The following is a 26,178-nucleotide window of genomic DNA, read 5'->3' on the forward strand; positions in this document are numbered from 1 at the left end:
TCTTCATGAACTGGCATTTCCTGCAAGCCAGGCATGGGGCTCTGCACTAGAGCCCCAAATGCTGGGGGGCCGCACTGTCCCTTTTCTCTTCTCAGCGGGACAACGGGCATGTCCATGGTGCAGTGTGACAGGCTTTACCACAGGGAGATAAAAGACTGCCAAGGGTAGGTTGGAGCTGGCAAAAGCCACGTAGGAACATATTTTCAGGGGAGGTAATAGACAAGGGCAAAGCGAAGAATGAGGATGAGTGTGTCAAGTTTCAAAGTGCTAGGAGGCAGTACAGTGCATTCGGAAAACTACAGCAAGTTCCTGACAAAGGACAGCTGATCTGGCAGCATCACCTGGGGATGGAGGCTGAGCCCCGGGGTTAACACTGGGGGTGAGATGGTTTGTATACTATGCCGAGGAGGTGAGGTACTACACTGTGGGGGCACAGGGAGCTACCGGAGGATTTCAAATATCAGAATTGTAACCATAATAGAGTATTTAATTGCATCCTAGCTTTCATCAGGGGTAAGATGCACTATAGCTTAAGTTCAACTAAGAAAGAGAAATGCTGTGAGTTAAACTAGGATATGTCATCAAGTGCAATGTGAGTGTCACCTTAAGAGATATTAGAATGGGAAGGGAGGACAAATCTTAGAACAAGTAAACTGTGGTACTAGAATAATTAAGAAAGTTTGAACACTTGGATCAACAAAAAAAATTATTGCATCCCATGTGCCCCAAACTATATTAAGTCTTAGAACAAGAGACGTTCTCATCTTGATGCCCCGCAGCTGATTGACCCAAGGTACAGAGGGCAGTAGCCAACGACCAGCAGGCCCCAAGTGCCATGTGCAGACTCTAAGAGCAACTGCCTTTGAGAGAGGAAACGGTTGAGAGTGGGCTTTCTGAGGTAGAGAATTACTAGCTGGGAAAGTAGGAAAATTGACACAGAATCGGAATTGATGCCCCTACATGACAGAGTGGGTGAAACTTCCCTTCTCAGAGATCTTGACGCTCCTCAGAAATGTATTTTTCATTTTGGACAGAACATTCAGGATAAATATGATCTGTTCGAGTTTTTGGTTCTCTCATCAGGACTGTTTCTTAGGCTTCACTGGCACAAGAAAAAGGTTTTGATAGTCCAGGGTAAATCCTGACAGAAGCAAAGCACGGTATCTATGAACAACTAACCACTCAGAAGAGAACAACAGATAAAAGGCCAGGCCGACCTGACCCTGCAGGATAAGTAAGGTTGGTCCGGCAACAGGGGTAGAGGGGAAGTGCCCATCTCCTGCTAGAAGAGCTAGAGAAAACCCCTTCCGGAGAGACCACCAGGAGAGGAGAGCAGTAGGTGCTGATGATGAAGAATATTTTAATCAGCAGAGAAGGTCAAAATGACAAAGTTCCAGGATCAGAGTAAACATATGGGATTAAAAAATAAAAAATAAAAAAAAAGATTTTTTTGAAAGAATTTTTTTTAAAGACATTTAAACAAAATTCCTTTTTTAAGAGACAGTTGGCTTTTTAAACCACAATTACAACTCATTGAAAGAATCGACACATTATTTATTGTGGTAGAAAGGACCTGGAATATAGAAAGCCTCATTCTGCAGAGGAAAAAATAGAATCACTAACAGGCCTCATGCCTTGCACAGCCAGTGCCTAGAATCCATGCCTCATGAGACCCTGTGCTATAAGGCCGCTAGAACCACCTCAACTATTTTGGTCTTTCTTGGAAGCCAACAAGTGTTTGCCTAGTTAAGAGCAGGGTAACAATCAGCCAAGTTATGTTATAATGATTGTCGATATCTTTAAAAGCCTTGTCAAGTTCCTTTTTGAGTAACCCTCACCCCACCCTTAGAGAAATTTATCTGTGGTTCACCTCTTTGAAATACCTCATTCTTGTTCCACATTTAAGACACAATGAAGAAAAAAAAATTGACAATGAATTCCAGATTTTAAAAGTCACTTGCCATTCAATCCAAATTGTGAGTTTGATCCGTTACCGAACACTTTTTAATGCACCCCTGTAATTTTACAGAGATTATTTTTTTCTTACCAATTCTTGATTATTCTGTCTTGCAATGCAGAGAAAGCTAACTAATTTAAAATAAACATCCGTTAATTTTGATTGTTTTAAACTTAAAATTGATTAATTTCCATATATAGAGTTTAAAATGTTCACAATTTACATTATATATATATTCTGTGTATACCTTGGAAAAAGTATACTGAAAATTGAAATTGAAATGATGTTGTATATAGCTGCAAGAAGCCACCTGTCCCATTTCACCTTACTATATAAGTTGTTTCAGGTAATTTATAAAATCCCTACTGCATAACAAATCTATTTTTTGTTGGGATGGGTAGTAATGTTTGTTCTTATTTCTAAATAAGAGTTGGTCTATGAGTGCATCTGCAACTTATTTTTCCTAAGTGGCTTCATGGTCTTAAACTGAGACAGCTCAGAACATTGAACATCAAAATAATATAATTTGACATAATTAGACATCAAGGAAATGCTATTAAAATGACACGGAGATATCACTACACACTTATCAGAATGGCTAAAATAAAATATAATGACAAGACCAAAAGAAAAAAATATACCATTTGATGATACACAATGGCAAGTTGTACCATAACTTAACCATCTCAGACTAGTGTAGTGTTAAATTTCTTTTTCTAAGCAATGTTTTGGATCACGTACCACTTTTCAAGGATTTAAAGTGCTATCATTTTACTGAAAACTGTGAAATTTGGTCGGATTTAAATATCAATTTATGTTAAAACATTCTGTAAACTGTGTTAAACTTTGACATTTGTTCCCTCTGTTCAGTGAATGACACTATATCATATTTTAAAAAATACACTAATTTTTAATTTGAAAAAAATCCCTTTTTCCTCTCATGGTAATTATTAATATGAATTAATAGTAGAATTTGATATGGTTCCATATGACCATAAATACTTTATTGTATATTATCAAATTTAATAATGAATATAATGTACTTCTTTGGACAATTTTTAAAGACCAGTCTACTCTTAAAAAAAAAAAAAATGGAGACGCACTTCTTCAGTTCAAACAAATTTCATTTTATTATATATAACCTCAGATAAATTTAAACAAATCATAATTTATTAAAATTATGTCTACTTAAAAATCTCACAGAAGAGTAAAACCATCAAAAATAAAAATAAACACATTCAACACACACACATCACCCATGTATTGGCAAATCACAATTGCTGTAACAATACATTAGACATTCCACAGTTAAGGGCTATCAAAATTTCCATCAGTGACAAAAAGATTTGTATCCAAATGGACTGATTTTCCAGAATCCAAGAAAAAGTCTCCTAGGGTTTATTTAAAGAAAAATATTTGAACAAATACTTCTTAAATTTAGGAAATTCAGAACATATCATTAAAGAATATTTGCAGTGCAGACTATATTCAATCCTTCCTTCAAAATGTGCCTTTGAGTACATAATTCTGTTTTCTCTATCTAAATTGAGCTGTCCTCCAAGGAAGTTTTCTAAAATGTGTGTCTCTGTGTGATAAATGTTCTAAGACCTAACACGCTTCATTGTATTTTTACTGTGCTCTCAAATTTAATCAATAATTTGGTTTGATGTATAATATCTAGTTTCAAATATCTTTTCCATCTCTACAAACACCCAGCTGTCTCCTTTATATGCTATTACTATTGAGAATTCTGCTGTCAGTATTATTCTTGTACATTTTAGGTGATCTGTTTTTCTCTTGGGCATCATTTATGCTCTTCTCTGTTTTTGATATTCTTAAAACTCACCATAATATATATGAGTGTTTTTTTTAAAGGTTTTATTTATTTATTTGACAGAAAGAAATCACAAGTAGTTGGAGAGGCAGGCAGAGAGAGAGAGAGGAGGAAGCAGGCTCCCCGCCGAGCAGAGAGCCCCATATGGGACTGGATCCCAGGACCCTGAGATCATGACCTGAGCCGAAGGCAGCGGCTTAACCCACTGAGCCACCCAGGCGCCCTATAGGAGTGGTTTTGTGTGTGTGTGGCTTTTGTTTTGTTTTGTTTGTGATTTCTCATGTTTGGCATCATTTTAAGTCTGGTATCGTTTATCTTTCTTTAATTCTCCAAAATGTATCTCAGTACTTATTTAAATATTTTTTTTATTTTTTTTCTCTTCTGCTGCATTTGGGCAGAAGTCATTAATTTGTTTGTTTGTTTGTTTTTCCCAACTCACTTATTCATTTTACAGCTATATTCATCTTAGTCTCCATTTATTGTATTCTTTTTTTCAACAATTTTCACTTAAATTATATTCACAGTATAGTATCTTTCTTTTCTTTGTATATGTGTATCATAATTTTATCATATACATTTAAGCTATTTTTTTAAAATATTTTATTTATATATCTGAAAGTGAGAAATCACAAGTAGGCAGAGAGGCGGGCAGAGAGAGAGGAAGGGAAGCGGGCTACCTGCTGAGCAGAAATCCTGATGTGGGGCTTGATCCCAGGACCCTGAGATCATGACTTGAACGGAAAGCAGCGGCTTAACCCACTGAGCCACCCAGGTGCCCCTTTTAAGCTATTTTTTAAAAGTACAGTCATTCTTTTTTTTTTAAGATTTTATTTATTTATTTATTTATTTATTTGCCAGACTGAGATCACAAGTAGACGGAGGACAGGCAGAGAGAGAGAGAGAGAGAGAGAGAGAGAGAAGCAGACTCCCTGCTGAGCAAAGAGCCTGATGCAGGATGTTCCCAGGACCCTGAAATCATGACCTGAGCTGAAGGCAGTGGCTTAATCCACTGAGACAACAAGGCGCCCCTAAGCAATTTTTAAATTCCTGTTCCAATAACACTTGGATTGCCATATAAAGTTAACCACATCATCTTTTTTAGGTAAGTAATTGTACTTTTTATGTGCATAGTTATTTTGGTCCATGAGTTCAGCTCCTCTTAGGATCATCAAATCTCTGTAAAGTCTGGGTATGCTAAGATTTTCTAAGCAACAATAAAATACATTGAAACCTGGTAGCTTAATTATAATAATGTTTTCTTCCTCAATCATTCACAATAGCATTACATTCTGAGTAGCTTCCTTCTCTTTTGCAGCTATAGTGTTTGGAAAAACTTGAATTGTGATATCACTGTGATAATGTGAATTAGTCAGGGTTTTTCAGAGAATCGGGAAGAGAAAAAAAAAAAAAAAGGAAGATATTCTCCAGGGCCAACTCTAGAAGTGACTATTAAAACATCTGCCCTAATTCAATTGAACAAAACCCCGAAATGCCATTTCCAGTGAAATACAAAGAAGATTATATATAGTTCTGGGCACACACATCTCATTTGACCCAATGATGTACATCAATGAAAGACTGAAGGCCAATCACCACTCCATGGGAGAATTTAAAAATAAATTTACTAATGAGGCCAAGAATTCAGAATCACAAATACTTCAGATCTAATAATAACTGCCTTCACTTGATGTTATTCTGTTACATAAATCCTATGATCAAGTTTCAAATTTAAATTCTTACAATTTTAAATTCTTAAATCCTTAAGAAGAAGCATCATTTGGAGGGAGCAGTTTTCATAATTTATCATCCATCAGCCTTTTTTTAAGATTTTATTTATTTATTGGATACACAGAGAGAGAGAGAGAGAGATTACAAGTAAGCAGAGAGGCAGGCAAGCAGGGAGGGAAGCAGGCTTCCTTTTGAGCAGAGCCCGATGTGGGGCTGGATCCCAGGACCCAGAGACCATGACTTGAGATGAAGGCAGAGGCTTAACCCACCACCCACGTGATGAGAGAGCCCCTCAGGTGCCCCTCATCCATCAGCCTTAATTGTTTGGAGGAAAATGTGTGGATGAATAATGCCTTAGGGAGCTAATCTCTCTTAAGAATTTTCAAGTCTTTACACCTTCAAGGTTTTTGCACAGTTCTGATAGCCTCTAAAAATCCAGCTGATTTTTACAGTGATAGGCCTGTTAAAAACTGTCCTCAAACCAGGAATAGAGCTTGAAACATACCAGTCAAGAGCAACTTTGAGTCTTTTAAGGAATTTATCATCATTTCTTTGTGTTTGGTTCATATCTGAAATAGTTCCATATTACACTTGCATAATTTCTCCAGAGCTGACTTTGAAGGAGGCATTCAGTTCCAGCTAGTTCCATATTTTGGCAAAAACTATAATTCTATATAAAAAAAGAACATATTTTAGAGCGCCTGGGTGGCTCAGTGGGTTAAAATTTCTGCCTTAGGCTCAGGTTATGATTCCAGGTTCCTGGGATTGAGTCCCACAGTGGGCTCTCTTCTCAGCAGGGAGCCTGCTTCCATTCCTCACTCTCTGCCTGCCTCTCTGCCTTCCTGTGATCTCTGTCAAGGAAATAAATAAAATTTTTAAAAAAACATATTTTATACCAGTTAATCTTGTTTATTAACTAAGATACCACAATACATATAATACAAACAGTTGCTCTTTATTAATACCTTCAACCAAGATCAAAAAAATATGTCATATTTTCTCCAAAAATTTTGTATCATCTGATAGGTCAGATATATATAAAATTACATTTAAAGTTTTAAAAATATCAGCAAATATTTTCATTTAAATGCAAATTTCAAAGAAAATCTACTTTTCCAAACACGACTTTTTATCTTATTTTTTTAAATTTTGTTGACAACTGATAAAATGTTTAGCGAGAGTATAAATGTTAGATCGAAAAAAATGATTAATATATGTAGGTTCAAATTATTATGTTCCATTAAAAATGATTTAGTCTTTGATGAACATCTCTTTGGTAATATGTTGTATCCAGATACAGTAAATTAATGACATATATAAAATTATAGGGAAATGACACCGTCCATTCCATTATGAGTAGAGCTTTTAAAATGCTATTTGTCACAACCTGTCATCTTGTCATTATGTAGCATTATGTAGCATTTAAAAAATATATACTCTTCACTTAGAAGTCTTTTAGAAATCTAAAATATGACATTCTATGGATTGTGTTTCCATATACCTTTATTGCCAGTTTGAAAAAATCCACATGTTTGATTCAAAGGTAATAAATTCCTCTTATTTGGAAAAATGATGTTAAAGCAACAGCACACTATCTAAGGGAGAGCAGGTGGTATTCCATGAGGTGGAGCTGGCCCTTACTTTGTTTTGGGATTGGATGAAGAATATTTTATTCAGCAGAGAAGGTCAAAATGACAAAGTTCCACGATCAGAGTAAACATATGGGATTAAAAAATTTAAAAAAATGATTTTTTTCAAAGGACTTTTTTTTTTAAATAGTAATTTAAACAAAAGTCCTTTTTAAGAGACAGTTGGCTGTTTAAACCAAAAGTACAACTCACTAAGAGAATCGCCGCATTATTTATTGGGGTAGAAAGGACCGGGAATGTAGAAAGACCCATACTGCAGAGGAAAAAATAGAATCACCAACAGGCCTCATGCCTTGCACAGCCAGTGGCTAGAATTCTGCGTCATGAGACCCTGTGCTAGAAGGCCGCTAGAACCATCTCAACTATGTTAGTCTTTCTTGGAAGCCAACAAGTGTTTGCCCAGTTCAGAGCACGGTAACAATCAGTCACGTTATGTTATAATGATTGTCGATATCTTTAAAAGCCTTGTCAAGTTCCTTTTTGAGTAACCCTCACCCCACCCTTAGGGAAATTTATCTGTGGTTCACCTCTTTGAAATACCTCATTGTTGTTCCACATTTACATAGCCAAAAAAAAAAGCTTTTTATTAAAAAGTGTTCAGAAGGGGCGCCACTGTAAACAATGAGAGTTTTCGCTGCCAGGAAATTTTGTTGCAGAAAAAGCTGAAAGCATTCAGGTCATACAGAGCCAAGGGCTGGAGGGATTTTTAAAATTACAAAAACCGAACCAAATCAAACCAAAACAAAAATCAAAACCAATGGCCAAGATTTCAAGTTTGCTACTAAAGGTATGACATTCTCCTAAGACATAAGCGTGACTTGATCAATATATTTATATATTTATATTTGAAGAAGAAGGAACTATTTGATGCAGCAAATCCACGTTGATTAAAAATTACGAGATATGGGGGCTCCTGGGTGGCTCAGTGGTTTAGGCCTCTGACTTCGGCTCAGGTTATGATTTCAGCGTCCTGGGATGGAGCCACACATCCGGCTCTCTGCTCATCGGGGAGCCTGCATTCCCCCCTCTCTCTGCCTGCCTCTCTACCTATTTGTGACCTGTCAAATGGGTAAATAAGATCTTTAAAAAAAGAATTACTAGGTGTGAAATACATCGAGGGTATGGGAAGGAAAAAGATTTCACCTGATCTGACTAGGAAGTGGTTGAAGCCTGAATTAAAGTGCTATAAAATGAGTAAAGACCTGGGAAATATATGGGGAAAAAATCCCTAGAAAAATAGCAATAAAAACTGGCTGTTCTTTATTGATCCAGATACTGCGGTAGACAAAGAAGAGCTGGTTTTAGCCAGAGGATTATCTCCGTTTGTCTTCATGATCAGGCATATCGAGCAGCCAGGCATGGGGCTCTGCACTACAACCCCAAATGCTGGGGGGGCCCTCACAGTCGCTTTTCTCTTCTCAGCGGGACAACGGGAATGTCCATGGTGCAGTGTGACAGGCTTTACCACAGGGAGATAAAAGACTGCCAAGGGTAGGTTGGAGCTGGGAAAAGCCACGTAGGAACAGATTTTCAAGGGAGGTGATAGACAAGGGCAAAGCGAAGAATGAGGATGAGTGTGTCAAGTTTCAAAGTGCCAGGACGCAGCACAGTGTATTCGGGAAACTACAGCAAGTTCATGACAACGGACAGCTGATCTGGCAGCATCACCTGGGGATGGAGGCTGAGCCCCGGGGTTAACACTGGGGGTGAGATGGTTTGTATACTATGCCGAGGAGGTGAGGTACTACACTGTGGGGGCACAGGGAGCTACCGGAGGATTTCAAATATCAGAATCGTAACCATAATAGAGTATTTAATTGCATCCTAGCTTTCATCAAGGGTAAGATGCACTACAGTTTATGATCGACTAAGAGAGTAATGCTCTCAGTTAGGGTGGGATATGTCATCAAGTGCAAGGTGAGTGCCACCATAAGAGATATTAAAATGGGCGGGAGGACAAATCTTAGACAAGTAAATTGTGGTACTAGAATAATTAAAAAAAGGTCGAACACTTGGATCACCTAAAAAAGTGATTATAGCTTACCATGTGCCCCAAACCATACTAAGTCTTAGAAGAAGAGAGGTTCTCATCTTGATGCCCCGCAGCTGTTAGACCCAAGGTACAGAGGGCAGTAGCCAACGACCAGCAGGCCCCAAGTGCCATGTGCAGACTCTAAGAGCAACTGCCTTTGAGAGAGGAAACGGTTGAGACTGGGCTTTCTGAGGTAGAGAATTATTAGCTGGGAAAGTAGGAAAATTGACACAGAATCAGAATTGATGCCCCTACATGACAGAGTGGGTGAAACTTCCCTTCTCAGAGATCTTGAGGCTCCTCAGAAATGTATTTCTCATATTGGACGGAACATTCAGGATAAATATGATCTGTTCGAGTTCTGATGCCCCTACATGACAGAGTGGGTGAAACTTCCCTTCTCAGAGATCTTGAGGCTCCTCAGAAATGTATTTTTCATATTGGACGGAACATTCAGGATAAATATGATCTGTTCGAGTTCCTGGTTCTCTCATCAAGACTGTTTCATAGGCTTCACTGGCACAAGAAAAGTGTTTTGATAGTCCAGGGTAAATCCTGACAGAAGCAAAGCACGGTATCTATGAACAACTAACCACTCAGAAGAGAACAACAGATAAAAGGCCAGGCCGACCTGACCCTGCAGGATAGGTAAGGTTGGTCCGGCAACAGGGGTAGAGGGGAAGTGCCCATCTCCTGCTAGAAGAGCTAGAGAAGACCCCTTCCGGAGAGACCACCAGGAGAGGAGAGCAGTAGGTGCTGATGATGAAGAATATTTTAATCAGCAGAGAAGGTCAAAATGAAAAAGTTCCAGGATCAGAGAAAGGATATGGGATTAAAAAATAGAAAAAAAAAAAGATTTTTTTAAAGACTTTTTTTTTTAAGGACTTTAATCAAAAGTCCTTTTTAAGAGACAGTTGGCTGTTTAAACCAAAAGTACAACTCACTGAGAGAATCGCCGCATTATTTATTAGGGTAGAAATACCTGGAATGTAGAAATATTCATTCTGCAGAGGAAAAAATAGAATCACTAACAGGCCTCATGCCTTGCACAGCCAGTGGCTAGAATCCCTGCCTAATGAGACCATTTTAAAAGCTCTACTCATAATGGAACGGAAGGTGTCAGTTCCCTATAATTTTATATATGTCATTAATTTACTGTATCCGGATACAACATATTACCAAACAGATGTTCATCAAAGACTAAATCATTTTTAATGGAACATAATATTTTGAACCTACATCTATTAATCATTTTTTCGATCTAACATTTATATTCTCGCTAAACAATTTATCAGTTGTCGACAAAATTAAAAAAAATAGAATAAAAAGTCGTGTTTGGAAGAGTAGATTTTCTTTGAAATTTGCATTTAAATGAAAATTTTGCTGATAATTTTAATACTTTAAATGTAATTTTATATCTATGTGACCTATCAGTTGATATAAAATTTTAGGAGAAAATATGACATATTTTTTTGATCTTGGTTGAAGGTATTAATAAAGAGCAACTGTTTGTATTATTTGTATTGTGATATCTTAGTTAATAAACATGAATAACTGGTATAAAATATGTTTTTTAAAAAATTTTATTTATTTCCTTGACAGAGATCACAGGAAGGCAGAGAGGCAGGCAGAGAGAGAGGAATGGAAGCAGGCTCCCTGCTGAGAAGAGAGCCCACTGCGGGACTCAATCCCAGGAACCTGGAATCATCACCTGAGCCGAAGGCAGAGATTTCAACCCACTGAGCCACCCAGGCGCTCTAAAATATGTTCTTTTTTTATATAGAATTATAGTTCTTGCCAAAATATGGAACTAGCTGGAACTGAATGCCTCCTTCAAAGTCAGCTCTGGAGAAATTATGCAAGTGTAATATAGAACTATTTCTTATATGAACCAAAAACAAAGAAATGATGATAAATTCCTTAAAAGACTCAAAGTTGCTCTTGACTGGTATGTTTCAAGCTCTATTCCTGGTTTGAGGACAGTTTTTAACAGACCTGTCACTGTAGAAATCAGCTGGATGTTTAGAGGCTATCAGAACTGTACAAACACCTTGAAGGGGTAAGGACTTGAAAATTCTTTAGAGAGATTAGCTCCCTAAGGCATTATTCATCCACACATTTTCCTCCAAACAATTAAGGCTGATGGATGAGGGGCACCTGAGGGGCTCTCTCATCACGTGGGTGGTGTGTTAAGCCTCTGCCTTCATCTCAAGTCCAGACCCACATCGGGCTCTGCTCAAAAGGAAGACTGCTTCCCTCCCTGCTTGCCTGCCTCTCTGCTTACTTGTAATCTCTCTCTCTCACTCTCTCTCTCTCTCTGTGTCCAATAAATAAATAAAATCTTAAAAAAAGGCTGATGGATGATAAATTTTGAAAACTGCTCCCTCCAAATGATGTTTCTTCATAAGGATTTAAGAATTTAAAGGTTTTTTTTTCCTTTTTAAGACCTTATTTATGTATTTGACAGACAGATATCACAAGTAGGCAGAGAGGCAGGCAGAGAGAGAGAAGAGGGAAGCAGGCTCCCCGCTGAGCAGAGTTGGCCGCGGGACTTGATCCCAGGCACCTGGGATCATGACCTGAACCAAAGGCAGAGGCTTAACCCACTGAGCCACCCAGGCGCCCCGGATTTAAGAATTTAAAATTGTAAGAATTTAAAATTGAAACTTGATCGTAGGATTTATGTTACAGAATAACATCAAGTGAAGGCAGTTTTTATTAGATCTGAAGTATTTGTGATTCTGAATTCTTGGCCTCATTAGTAAATTTATTTTTAAATTCTCCCATGGAGTGGTGATTGGCCTTCAGTCTTTCATTGATGTACATCATTGGGTCAAATGAGATGTGTGTGCCCAGAACTATATATAATCTTCTTTGTATTTCACTGGAGATGGCATTTCTGAGTTTTGTTCAATTGAATTTGGACAGATGTTTTAATAGTCACTTCTAGAGTTGGCCCTGGAGAATATCTTCCTTTTTTTTTCTCTCTTCCCGATTCTCTGAAAAACCCTGACTAATTCACATTATCACAGTGATATCACAATTCAAGTTTTTCCAAACACTATAGCTGCAAAAGAGAAGGAAGCTACTCAGAATGTAATGCTATTGTGAATGATTGAGGAAGAAAACATTATTATAATTAAGCTACCAGGTTTCAATGTATTTCATTGTTGCTTAGAAAATCTTAGCATACCCAGACTTTACAGAGATTTGATGATCCTATAAGGAGCTGAACTCATGGACCAAAATAACTATGCACATAAAAAGTACAATTACTTACCTAAAAAAGATGATGTGGTTAACTTTATATGGCAATCCAAGTGTTATTGGAACAGGAATTTTAAAAATAGCTTAGGGGCGCCTAGGTGACTCAGTGGATTAAGCCACTGCCTTCAGCTCAGCTCATGATCTCAGGGTCTTGGTATCAAATCCTGCATCAGGCTCTTTGCTCAGCAGGGAGTCTGCTTCTCTCTCTCTCTCGGCCTGCCCTCCATCTACTTGTGATCTCTCTCTGTCAAATAAATAAATAAATAAAATCTTTAAAAAAAAAAAAAAAAAGAATGACTGTACTTTTAAAAAATAGTTTAAAAGGGGCACCTGGGTGGCTCAGTGGGTTAAGCCGCTGCCTTCGGTTCAAGTCATGATCTCAGGGTCCTGGGATCAAGTCCCACATCAGGATTTCTGTTCAGCAGGTAGCCTGCTACTCTTCCTCTCTCTCTCTGCCCGCCTCTCTGCCTACTTGTGATTTCTCACTGTCAAATATATAAATAAAATATTTTTAAAAATAGCTTAAATTTATATATTAAAATAATGATATACATATACAAAGAAAAGAAAGACACTATACTGTGAATATAAATTAAGTGAAAATTGATGAAATAAAGAATACAATAAATGGAGACTAAGATGAATATAGCTGTAAAATGAATAAGTGAGTTGGGAAAAACAAACAAAGAAACAAACAAATTAATGACTTCTGCCCAAATGCAGCAGAAGAGAAAAAAAATAAAAAAAATATTTAAATAAGTACTGAGATAAATTTTGGAGAATTAAAGAAATATAAAAGATACCAGACTTAAAATGATACCAAACATGAGAAATCAGAAACAAAACAAAACAAAAACCACACACCAAAAAAACCACTCATATAGGGTGCCTGGGTGGCTCAGTGGGTTAAGCCGCTGCCTCGGCTCAGGTCATGATCTCAGGGTCCTGGGATCCAGTCCCACATGGGGCTCTCTGCTCGGCGGGGAGCCTGCTTCCTCCTCTCTCTCTCTCTGCCTGCCTCTCCAACTACTTGTGATTTCTTTCTGTCAAATAAATAAATAAAACCTTTAAAAAAAACACTCATATATATTATGGTGAGTTTTAAGAATATCAAAAACAGAGAAGAGCATAAATGATGTCCAAGAGAAGAACAGATCACCTAAAATGTACAAGAATAATACTGACAGCAGAATTCACAATAGTAATAGCATATAAAGGAGACAGCTGGGTGTTTGTATAGATGGAAAAGATATTTGAAACTAGATATTATACATCAAGCCAAATTATTGATTAAATTTGAGAGCACAGTAAAAATACAATGAAGCATGTTAGGTCTTAGATCATTTATCACACAGAGACACACATTTTAGAAAACTTCCTTGGAGGACAGCTCAATTTAGATAGAGAAAACAGAATTATGTACTCAAAGGCACATTTTGAAGGAAGGATTGAATATAGTCTGCACTGCAAATATTCTTTAATGGTATGTTCTGAAGTTCCTAAATTTAAGAAGTATTTGTTCCAATATTTCTCTTTAAATAAACCCTAGGAGACTTTTTCTTGAATTCTGGAAAATCAGTCAATTTGGATACAAATCTTTTTGTCACTGATGGAAATTTTGATAGCCCTTAACTGTGGAATGTCTAATGTACTGTGACAGCAATTGTGATTTACCAATACTTGGGTGATGTGTGTGTGTTGTGTGTGTTTCTTTTTATTTTTGATGGTTTTACCCTTCTATGAGATTTTTAAGTATACATAATTTTAATAAATTATGATTTGTTGAAATTTATCTGAGGTTATATATAATAAAATGAAATTTGTGTGAACTGAAGAAGTGCGTCTCCATTTTATTTTTAAGAGTAGACTGATCTTTAAAAATTGTCCAAAGAAGTACATTATATTCATTATTAAATTTGATAATATACAATAAAGTATTTATGGTCATATTGAAGCATATCAAATTCTACTATTAATTCATATTAATAATTACCATGAGAGGAAAATGGGATTTTTTTCAAAATGAAAATTAGTGTATTTTTCAAAATATGATAAAGTGTTATTCACTGAACAGAGGGAACAAATGTCAAAGTTTAACACAGTTTACAGAATGTTCTAACATAAATTGAAATTTAAATCTGACCAAATTTCACAGTTTTCAGTAAAATGATAGCACTTTAAATCCTTGAAAACTGGTAAGTGACCCAAAACATTGCTTAGAAAAACAAATTTAACACTACACTAGTCTGAGATGGTTAAGTTATGGTACAACTTGCCATTGTGTATCATCAAATGGTATATTTTTTTCTTTTGGTCTTGTCATTATATTTTATTTTAGTCATTCTGATAAGTGTGTAGTGATATCTCAGTGTCATTTTAATTGCATTTCCTTGATGTCTAATTGTGTCAAATTATATTATTTTGATGTTTAATGTTCTGAGCTTTCTCAGTTCAAGACCATGAAGTCACTTAGGAAAAATAAGTTGCAGATGCACTCATAGACCAACTCTTACTTAGAAATAAGAACAAACATTACTACACATTCCAACAAAAATAGATTTGTTATGCAGTAGGGATTTTATAAATTACCTGACACAACTTATATAGTAAGGTGAAATGGGACAGGTGACTTCTTGCAGCTATATACAACATCATTTTAATTTCAATTTTCAGTATAATTTTTTCAAGGTATTCACAGAATATATATTTAATGTAAATTGTGAACATTTTAAACTCTATATATGGAAAATAATCATTTTTAGGTTTATAACATTCAAAATTAATGGAAGTTTATTTTAAATTAGTTAGCTTTCTCGGCATTGCAAGACAGAATAAGAAAAAATTAAACTCTGTAAAATTACAGGGGGTGCACTATAAAGTGTTCGGTAACCAATCAAACTCACAATGTGGATTGAATGGCAAGTGATTTTTAAAATCCGGAACACATTGTCAATTTTTTTTTCTTCATTGTGTCTTAAATGTGGAACAACAATGAGGTATTTCAAAGAGGTGAACCACAGATAAATTTCTCTAAGGGTGGGGTGAGGGTTACTCAAAAGGGAACTTGACAAGGCTTTTAAACATATCGACAATCATTATAACATAACGTGACTGATTGTTTCCGTGTTCTGAACTGGGCAACACTTGTTGGCTTCCAAAAAAGATTTACATAGTTGAGATGGTTCTAGCAGCCTTCTAGCACAGGGTCTCATGAGGCAGGGATTCTAGCTACTGGCTGTGCATGGCACGAGGCCTGTTAGTGATTCTATTTTTTCCTCTGCAAAATGAATCTTTCTACATTCCAGGTCCTTTCTACCCCAATAAATAATGCGGCGATTCTCTCAGTGAGTTGTACTTTTGTTTAAACAGCCAACTGTCTCTTAAAAGGACTTTTGTTTAAAGTCCTTTAAAAAAAAAGTCCTTTCAAAATATCTTTTTTTTTTATTTTAATTTTTTTATCCCATATGTTTACTCTGATCCTGGAACTTTGTCATTTTGACCTTCTCTGCTGATTAAAATATTCTTCATCATCAGTACCTACTGCTCTCCTCTCCTGGTGGTCTCTCCGGAAGGGGTCTTCTCTAGCTCTTCTAGCAGGAGATGGGCACTTCCCCTCTACCCCTGTTGCCGGACCAACCTTACCTATCCTGCAGGGTCAGGTCGGCCTGCCCTTTTATCTGTTGTTCTCTTCTGAGTGGTTACTTGTTCATAGATACCGTGCTTTGCTTCTGTCAGGATTTTCCCTGGACTATCAAAACCCTTTTCTTGTGCCAGTGAAGCCCAAGAAACAGTCCTAATGAGAGAACCAGGAACTCGAACAGATCATATTTATCCTGAATGTTCCGTCCAAAATGAAAAATACATTTCTGAGGAGCCTCACGATCTCTGAGAAGGGAAGTTTCTCCCACTCTGTCATGTAGGAGCATCAATTCCGATTCTGGGTCAATTTTCCTACTTTCCCAGCTAATAATTCTCTACCTCAGAAAGCCCAGTCTCAACCGTTTCCTCTCTCAAAGGCAGTTGCTCTTAGAGTCTGCACATGGCACTTGGGGCCTGCTGGTCGTTGGCTACTGCCCTCTGTACCTTGGGTCTAACAGCTGCGGGGCATCAAGATGAGAACGTCTCTTCTTCTAAGACTTAATATAGTTTGGGGCACATGGTAAGCAATAATCACTTTTTTAGGTGATCCAAGTGTTCGACCTTTTTTAAATTATTCTAGTACCACAATTTACTTGTCTAAGATTTGTCCTCCCGCCCATTTTAATATCTCTTACGGTGGCACTCACCTTGCACTTGATGACTTATCCCACCCTAACTGAGAGCATTACTCTCTTAGTCGATCATAAACTGTCGTGCATCTTACCCTTGATGAAAGCTCGGATGCAATTAAATACTCTATTATGGTTACGATTCTGATATTTGAAATCCTCTGGTAGCTCCCTGTGCCCCCACAGTGTAGTACATCACTTCCCCGGCATAGTATACAAACCATCTCACCCCCAGTGTTAACCCCGGGGCTCAGCCTCCATCTCCAGGTGAGGCTGCCAGGTCAGCTCTCCGTTGTCATGAACTTGCTGTAGTTTCCCGAATGCACTGTGCTGCGTCCTGGCACTTTGAAACTTGACACACTCATCCTCATTCTTCGCTTTGCCCTTGTCTATCACCTCCCTTGAAAATCTGTTCCTACGTGGCTTTTGCCAGCTCCAACCTACCCTTGGCAGTCTTTTATCTCCCTGTGGTAAAGCCTGTCACACTGCACCATGGACATGCCCGTTGTCCCGCTGAGAAGAGAAAAGGGACAGTGAGGGCCCCCCAGCATTTGGGGTTCTAGTGCAGAGCCCCATGCCTGGCTTGCAGGAAATGCCAGATCATGAAGACAAACGGAGATCATCCTCTGGCTCAAACCAGCTCTTCTTTGTCTATCGCAGGATCTGGATCAATAAAGAGCAGCCAGTTATTATTGCTGTTTTTCTAGGGATTTTTTCCCCATATGTTTCCCAGGGCTTTACTCTTATTATAGCACTTTAATTCAGGCTTCAACCACTTCCTAGTCAGATCAGGTGAAATCATTTTCCTTCCCATACCCTCGAATATACACACCTAGTAATTTTTTTCAACGATCTTATTTACCCATTTGACAGATCACAAGTAGGTAGAGAGGCAGGCAGAGGGGGTGGGGAAGCAGGCTCCCCGCTGATTAGAGAGCCCGATGTGGGGCTCCATCCCAGGACCCTGAAATCATGACCTGAGCCGAAGGCAGAGGCCGAAACCACTGAGCCACCCAGAAACCCCCATATCTGGTAATTTTTAATCAACGAGGATTTGCTGCATCAAGTAGTTCCTTCTTTTTCAAATATAAATATATAAATATATTGATCAAGTCACTCGCATGTCTTAGGAGAATGTCATACCTTTAGTAGCAAACTTGAAGTCTTGGCCATTGGTTTTGATTTTTGTTTTGGTGTGATTTGTTTCGGTTTTTGTAATTTTAAAAATCCCTGCAGCCCTTGGCTCTGTCTGACCTGAGTGCTTTCAGCTGTTTCTGCAACAAAACTTTCCCAGCTGGGACAACTCTCATTGTTTACAGTGGCGCCCCCTTCTAAACACTTTGTTAATAAAAAGCTTTTTTTTTTTTTTTTTTTTTTTTTGGCTATGGTCAATGTGGAACAACAATGAGGTATTTCAGAGAGGTGAACCCCAGGTAAATTTCTCTAAGGGTGGTGTGAGGGTTACTCAAAAAGGAACTTGACAAGGCTTTTAAAGATATCGACAATCATTATAACATAACGTGACTGATTGTTACCGTGCTCTGAACTGGGCAAACACTTGTTGGCTTCCAAGAAAGACTATCATAGTTGAGATGGTTCTAGCGGCCTTCTAGCACAGGGTCTCATGAGGCAGGGATTGTAGCCACTGGCTGTGCAAGGCATGAGGCCTGTTAGTAATTCTATTTTTTCTTCTGCAGAATGGGTCTTTCTACATTCCAGGTCCTTTCTACCCCAATAAAAAATGCGGCGATTCTCTCAGTGAGTTGTAATTTGCCTTAAACAGCCAACTGTCTCTTAAAAAGGACTTTTGTTTAAAGTCCTTTAAAAAAAAAAGTCCTTTCAAAAAAATCTTTTTTTTTTAATTTTAATTTTTTAATCCCATATGTTTACTCTGATCCTTGTACTTTGTCATTTTGACCTTCTCTGCTGATTAAAATATTCTCCTTCTTCAGCACCTACTGCTCTCCTCTCCAGGTGGTCTCTCGGAAGGGGTCTTCTCTAGCTCTTCTAGCAGGAGATGGGCACTTGCCCTCTACCCCTGTTGCTGGACCAACCTTACCTATCCTGCAGGGTCAGGTCGGCCTGGCCTTTTATCTGTTGTTCTCTTCTGAGTAGTTAATTTTTCATAGATACCGTGCTTTGCTTCTGTCAGGATTTACCCTGGACTATCAAACCCATTTCTTGTGCCAGTGAAGCCTAAGAAACAGTCTTGATGAGAGAACCAGGAACCGAACAGATCATATTTATCCTGAATGTTCCGTCCAAAATGAAAAATACATTTCTGAGGAGCCTCACGATCTCTGAGAAGGGAAATTTCACCAACTCTGCCATGAAGGGGCATCAATTCCGATGCTGTGTCAATTTTCCTACTTTCCCAGCTAATAATTCTCTACCTCAGAAAGCCCAGTCTCAACCGTTTCCTCTCTCAAAGGCAGTTGCTCTTAGAGTCTGCACATGGCACTTGGGGCCTGCTGGTCGTTGGCTACTGCCCTCTGTACCTTGGGTCTAACAGCTGCGGGGCATGAAGATGAGAACCTCTCTTCTTCTAAGACTTAATATAGTTTGGAGCACAAGGGAAGCAATAATCACTTTTTTAGTTGATCCAAGTGTTCGAACTTTTTAATTATTCTAATTCCACAATTTACTTGTCTAAGATTTATCGTCCCGCCCATTTAATATCTCTTACGGTGGCACTCACCATGCACTTGATAACATATCCTAGTTTAACTGAGAGCATTTCTCACTTAGTCGATCATAAACGGTAGTGCATCTAACCCTTGATGAAAGCTAGGATGCAATTAAATACTCTATTATGGTTACGATTCTGATATTTGAAATCCTCCGGTAGCTCCCTGTGCCCCCACAGTGTAGTACCTCACCTCCTCGGCATAATATACAAACCATCTCACCCCCAGTGTTAACCCCGGGGCTCAGCCTCCATCCCCAGGTGATGATGCCAGATCAGCTGTCCGTTGTCATGAACTTGCTGTAGTTTCCCGAATGCACTGTGCTGCCTCCTGGCACTTTGAAACTTGACACACTCATCCTCATTCTTCGCTTTGCCCTTGTCTATCACCTCCCCTGAAAATCTGTTCCTACGTGGCTTTTGCCAGCTCCAACCTACCCTTGGCAGTATTTTATCTCCCTGTGGTAAAGCCTGTCACACTGCACCATGGACATGACCGTTGTCCCGCTGAGAAGAGAAAAGTGACAGTGAGGGCCCCCCAGCATTTGCAGCTCTAGTGCAGAGCCCCATGCCTGGCTTGCAGGAAATGCCAGAGTATGAAGACAAACGGAGATCATCCTCTGGCTAAAGCCAGCTCTTCTTTGCATACCGCAGGATCTGGATCAATAAAGAGCAGCCAATTATTATTGCTGTTTTTGTTGGGATTTTTCCCCCCATATTTCCCAGGTCTTTACTCTTTTTATCGCACTTTAATTCAGGCTTCAAATACTTTCTAGTCAGTTTAGGTGAAATCATTTTCCTTCCCATACTCGCGAATATTTCACACCTAGTAATTCTATTTTTAAAGATATTATTTACCCATTTGACAGATCACAAGTAGGTAGAGAGGCAGGCAGAGAAAGGGGGGGGAAGCAGGCTCCCCGCTGAGCAGAGAGCCAGATGTGGTCCTCCATCCGAGGACTCTGAAATCGTGTCCTGAGCCGAAGGCAGAGGCCTAAACCCCTGAGGCACCCAGGAGCCTCCATATCTGGTAATTTTTAATCAAGAGGATTTGCTGCATCAAATAGTTCCTTCTTCTTCAAATATAAATATATAAATATATTGATCAAGTCACTCGCATGACTTAGGAGAATGTCACATCTTTAGAAGCAAACTTGAAATCTTGGCTATTGGTTTTGATTTTTGTTTTGGTGTGATTTGGTTCAGTTTTTGTAATTTTAAAATTCCCTCCAGCCCTTCGCTCTGTCTGACCTGAGTGCTTTCAGCTGTTTCTGCAACAAAACTGTACCGGCAGCGAAAACTCTCATTGTTTACTGGGGCACCCCTTCTGAACACTTTGTTAATAAAAAGCTTTTTTTTTTTTTTGGCTATGTAAATGTGGAACAACAATGAGGTATTTCAAAGAGGTGAACCACAGATAAATTTCGCTAAGGGTGGGGTGAGGGTTACTCAAAAAGGAACTTGACAAGGCTTTTAAAGATATCAACAATCATTATAACTTAACGTGACTTTTTGTACCGTACTCTGAACTGGGCAAACACTTGTTGGCTTCCAAGAAAGACTAACATAGTTGAGATGGTTCTAGCGGCCTTCTAGCACAGGGTCTCATGAGGCAGGGATTGTAGCCACTGGCTGTGCAAGGCATGAGGCCTGTTAGTGATTCAATTTTTTCTCTGCAGAATGGGCCTTTCCACATTCCAGGTCCTCTACCCCAATAAATAATGCGGTGATTCTCTTAGTGAGTTGTACTTTTGGTTTAAACAGCCAACTGTCTCTTAAAAAGGATTTTTGTTTAACGTCCTTTAAAAAAAAAAGTCCTTTAAAAAAAATTGTTTTTAATCCCATATGTTTATTCTGATCGTGAACTTTTCTCATTTTTACCTTCTCTGCTGATTAAAATATTCTCTCCAAAATGTCAGTTATTTGCATGTACTTGCACTGTAGACATTCCTTACATATTTTTTTATAAATGCATTCACAATTCTTAGTGAAAATCTCGGGAATCTGACAGACTACCATTTGCTATTCATCGAACAGTTACTGTCTCCACTAAGTGACAGGGTTTCAGAGAACGTGAGCTCACAAGAGATGTAACCTTTTTTCCACTTTCTGCTACCATGTTCTTTCTATGTTAACCAGAGGAGCCTTCTTTTTAGAAACATATTATCCAATTTTTTAAAGCTGAATTTACATTCTGTCCCTTCATTCCCCACAACGCTTAAAAAGCCAAGCAAATTTTGTTCCATTTTTTAAGAGCCCATAGATGGCATTTTTTTAGTGTTGCGTTTTTGAGTTTTCATCACTCTTTATGTTACTTCTACTTCACAGATAAACAATTGCTAATGACAATGTGAACTTCCTACAAGTGTGCAATCAAAATCCCTAGGTACACATTACTGAAGTTCTTCGTTCCCTTTAAACAGTATTTCTCTCTTGATATGCATTCTCGTTTTGTATTATATTGCATTATAAAGTTTTTTTTAACAGACTGCATTTTTTAGAGTAGTTTGGGGATCAAAGTAAAATTCCCTTTCCCCACATACACACAGTCTTCCCCATTATCAACATCCTGTACCACGGTGATAATTTTTCACGCTCACTGACCATACACTGACACATCATTATCACCCCAAAGTCCACAGTATACATTAGAGTTCACTCTTGGTGGGGCGCCAGGGTGGCTCAGTGGGTTAAGGCTTCTGCCTTCGGCTCAGGTCATAATCTCACGGTCCTGGGATCGAGCCCCAGACCAGACTCTCTGCTTGGCAGGGAGCCTGCTTTCCCCCAACCCCTGCTTTCCCCGCCTGCCTCTCTGCCTGCTATGATGCCTGTCAAATAAATAAATAAAATCTTTAAAAAACCTTTTCTCATAGAGTTCACTCTTGGTATAGTATCTTATGCATTTTGACAACTGTGTAGCTATATATATCTAAAATATCATACATATCATACAGAACATTTTCACTGGCCTAAAAATTCTCTGTGCTCTGCCTGTTCATCCTCCTCCTCTCCTAACTGCTAGAAACTGCTGACCTTTATACCATTTGCATAGTTCTGCCTTTTCTAGAAGGTCATATAGTTGGAACCTTGCAACATGAAGCTTTTTCAAATTGACTTCTTTCACTTAATATGACGGATTTTAAGTTTGTTCCATGTCTTTTCATTGCTTGATAGCCATTTCTCTTTATCGCTGAATCATATACCATTGTTTCAATGGACCACAGTTTATCTATCCATTCTCCTCCTGAAGGACATCTTGGTTACTTCCAACTCTTGGCACTTATGGGTAAAGCTGTTACAAACACAGGTTTATATGCAGGATTCTGTGTACACAAAGTTTTCGCTCTTTTGGGTGAGTACAAAGGAGCACGATTGCTGGATCATATGGTAAGAATATGTTTAGTTTTGTAAGAAACTGCCCAACTGTCTTCCAAAGGGGTAGCACCATTTTGGTGTTCTCAACAGAATGAATGAGAGTTTCTCTTGTTCCTCATCGTCAAAAGCATTTTATGTTGTCAGTATTTTGGATTTTAGCCATTCTAATAGATGTGTAGTGATATATCAATTGTTTTATTTATTTATTTATTTATTTTTAAAAAGATTTTATTTATTTACTTGATAGAGAGAGATCACAATAACACAGAGAGGCAGTCAGAGAGAGAGAGAAAGGGAAGCAGGCTCCTGCTGAGCAGAGAGCCCAACGTGGAACTCGATCCCAGGACCCTGAGATCATGACCTGATCCAAAGGCAGCGGCTTAACCCACTGAGCCATCCAGGCGCCCCGCATTGTTCTTTTAATTTACAATTCCTTAATTAGACATGCTGTGGATCATCACAGCATCTTTTCATATCATTATTGCCATGTCAATATCTTCTTCAGTGAGGTGTATGTTCCAGTATTTGACAATTTTTCAATCAGGTCATTCATTTTCTTTGAGTTTGAGTTTCTTTGAGTTTCTTTGTTTGAGTTAATATATAAATACATAATAATAATAAATAAATAAATAATAAATGAATGAATGTATTTATTATATATATTATATATGTTATATATAGTATATTATATATATTATTATATATTAAATAATACTTTATTAAAAATAAATTTACTAATGAGGCCAAGAATTCAGAATCACAAATATTTCAGAATTAATAATAACTGCCATCACTTGATGTTATTCTATAAGATAAATCCTATGATCAAGATTCAATTTTAAATTGTTACAATTTAAATTCTTAAATCCTTATGAAGAAGCATCATTTGGAGGGAGCAGTTTTCATAATTTAGCATCCATCAGCCTTTTTTAAAAGATTTTATTTATTTATTGGACACCGAGAGAGAGAGAGAGAGAGAGAGATCACAAGTAAGCAGAGAGGGAGGTAAGCAGGGAAGGAAGCAGGCTTCCTTTTGAGCAAAGCCTGATGTGAGGCTGGATCCCAGGACCCAGAGACCATGACTTGAGATGAAGGCAGAGGCTTAACCCACCACCCACGTGATGAGAGAGCCCCTCAGGTGCCCCTCATCCATCAGCCTTAATTGTTTGGAGGAAAATGTGTGGATGAATAATGCCTTAGGGATCTAATCTCTCTTAAGAATTTTCAAGTCTTTACCCCTTCAAGGTTTTTGTACAGTTCTGATAGCCTCTAAACATTCAGCTGATTTCTACAGTGACAGGCCTGTTAAAACCTGTCCTCAAACCAGGAATAGAGCTTGAAACATACCAGTCAAGAGCAACTTTGAGTCTTTTAAGGAATTTATCATCATTTCTTTGTTTTTGGTTCATATCTGAAATAGTTCCATATTACACTTGCAAAATTTCTCCAGAACTGACTTTGAAGGAGGCATTCAGGTCCAGCTAGTTCCATATTTTGGCAAGAATTATAATTCTATAAAAAAAAAACATAATTTAGGGCGCCTGGGTGGCTCAGTGGGTTAAAATCTCTGCCTTCGTCTCAGGTCATGATTCCAGGATCCTGGGATTGAGTCCCACAGTGGGCTCTCTTCCCAGCAGGGAGCCTGCTTCCATTCCTCTCTCTCTACCTGCCTCTTTGCCTTCCTGTGATCTCTGTCAAAGAAATAAATAAAATTAAAAAAAACATATTTTATACCAATTATTCATGTTTATTAACTAAGATATCACAATAAAAATAATACAAACAGTTGCTCTTTATTAATACATTCAACCAAGATCAAAAAAATATGTCATATTTCCTGAAAAATTTTATATCGTCTTATAGGTCAGATATATATAAAATTACACTTAAAATTTTAAAAATATCAACAAGTATTTTCATTTAAATGCAAATTTCAAACTCGACTTTTTATCTTATTTTTTTAAATTTTGTCGACAACTTATAAAATGTTTAGTAGACTATAAATGTTAGATCGAAAAAAATGATTAATAGATGTAGGTTCAAATTATTATGTTCCATTAAAAATGATTTAGTCTTTGGGGCGCCTGGGTGGCTCAGTGGGTTAAGCCGCTGCCTTCGGCTCAGGTCATGATCTCAGGGTCCTGGGATCGAGTCCCGCGTCGGGCTCTCTGCTCAGCAGGGAGCCTGCTTCCTTCTCTCTCTCTCTCTGCCTGCCTCTCAGTGTACTTGTAATTTCTCTCTGTCAAATAAATAAATAAAAATCTTTAAAAAAAAAATGATTTAGTCTTTGATGAACATCTGTTTGGTAATGTGTTGTATCCAGATATAGTAAATTAATGACATATATAAAATTATAGGGAAATGACACCTTCCGTTCCATTATGAGTAGAGCTTTTAAAATGCTATTTGTCACAACCTGTCATCTTGTCATTATGTAGCATTATGTAGCATTTAAAAAATGTATACTCTTTACTATGAAGTCTTTCAGAAATCTAAAATATGACTTTCTATGGATTGTGTTTCCATATTCCTTTATTGCCAGTTTGAACAAATCCACATACTTTGATTCAAAGGTAATAAATTCTTCTTATTTGGAAAAATGATGTTTATTTTTGTTCTCTCACCCTTAGCAGGTGGATTCATTTTAGCACACTTCAGAGTTATAATTTCATGCTTATTAAAAACATTTATTATGATCTACATAGATGATTGAAACTTTTATTTTTTTAAATTATTTGCCAAAAAATCTGTTATTTTAAAAAACGTTTTTCCTTTGAAGGCTTATTTTAGAGCACTCAGAGAGTATATAGGAGTGTCATATTATGCAATTTTTAGGTAGGTTTGAAATGGTTATTTATATGGTTGTTTCTTTAAGGATTTGCTAATTTTTTGGTCTTATTTTGTCTTATTTTGTCCATTATATGCTATAAAATATTTTGAAAGTAAATTTAAGGTACGTTTTACATAGTCTATTTTTGGAAAATATATTGAAATGACTTATGAAATTCAGTATACTCTCAACATTAATTTTTTTCTGTAATTTACCATTTGTCTACTGAGCCTAATATATGGCAGATATTACTTCAGACTACACTGGTAAATGAAATACTTGGCTTTGTAGAACTTTTATTTTAATGGGTGAGACAATTAAAAGCTATAAACCTTAATAAAAATTGCATAGTGCTTTCAAAAATCATGAGTACAATGGGGAAAAAGAAAAATTCGATCAGGGTGAGAAAAATCAAGGTTGCTAGGCAGGGGATGGGGAGTTAAAAAGTTTAATAGGAAGATCAGGGTAGTTACAATGAAGCTGACAATTGAACAAAGGTAGGGAAAGGTGGTGAATTTGCCCAGAACTATCAGCAATAAGGTCACTCCAGAC

Source organism: Mustela lutreola, chromosome 2 (assembly GCF_030435805.1).
Source record: "Mustela lutreola isolate mMusLut2 chromosome 2, mMusLut2.pri, whole genome shotgun sequence".
In the NCBI taxonomy this organism is placed as follows: Eukaryota; Metazoa; Chordata; class Mammalia; order Carnivora; family Mustelidae; genus Mustela; species Mustela lutreola.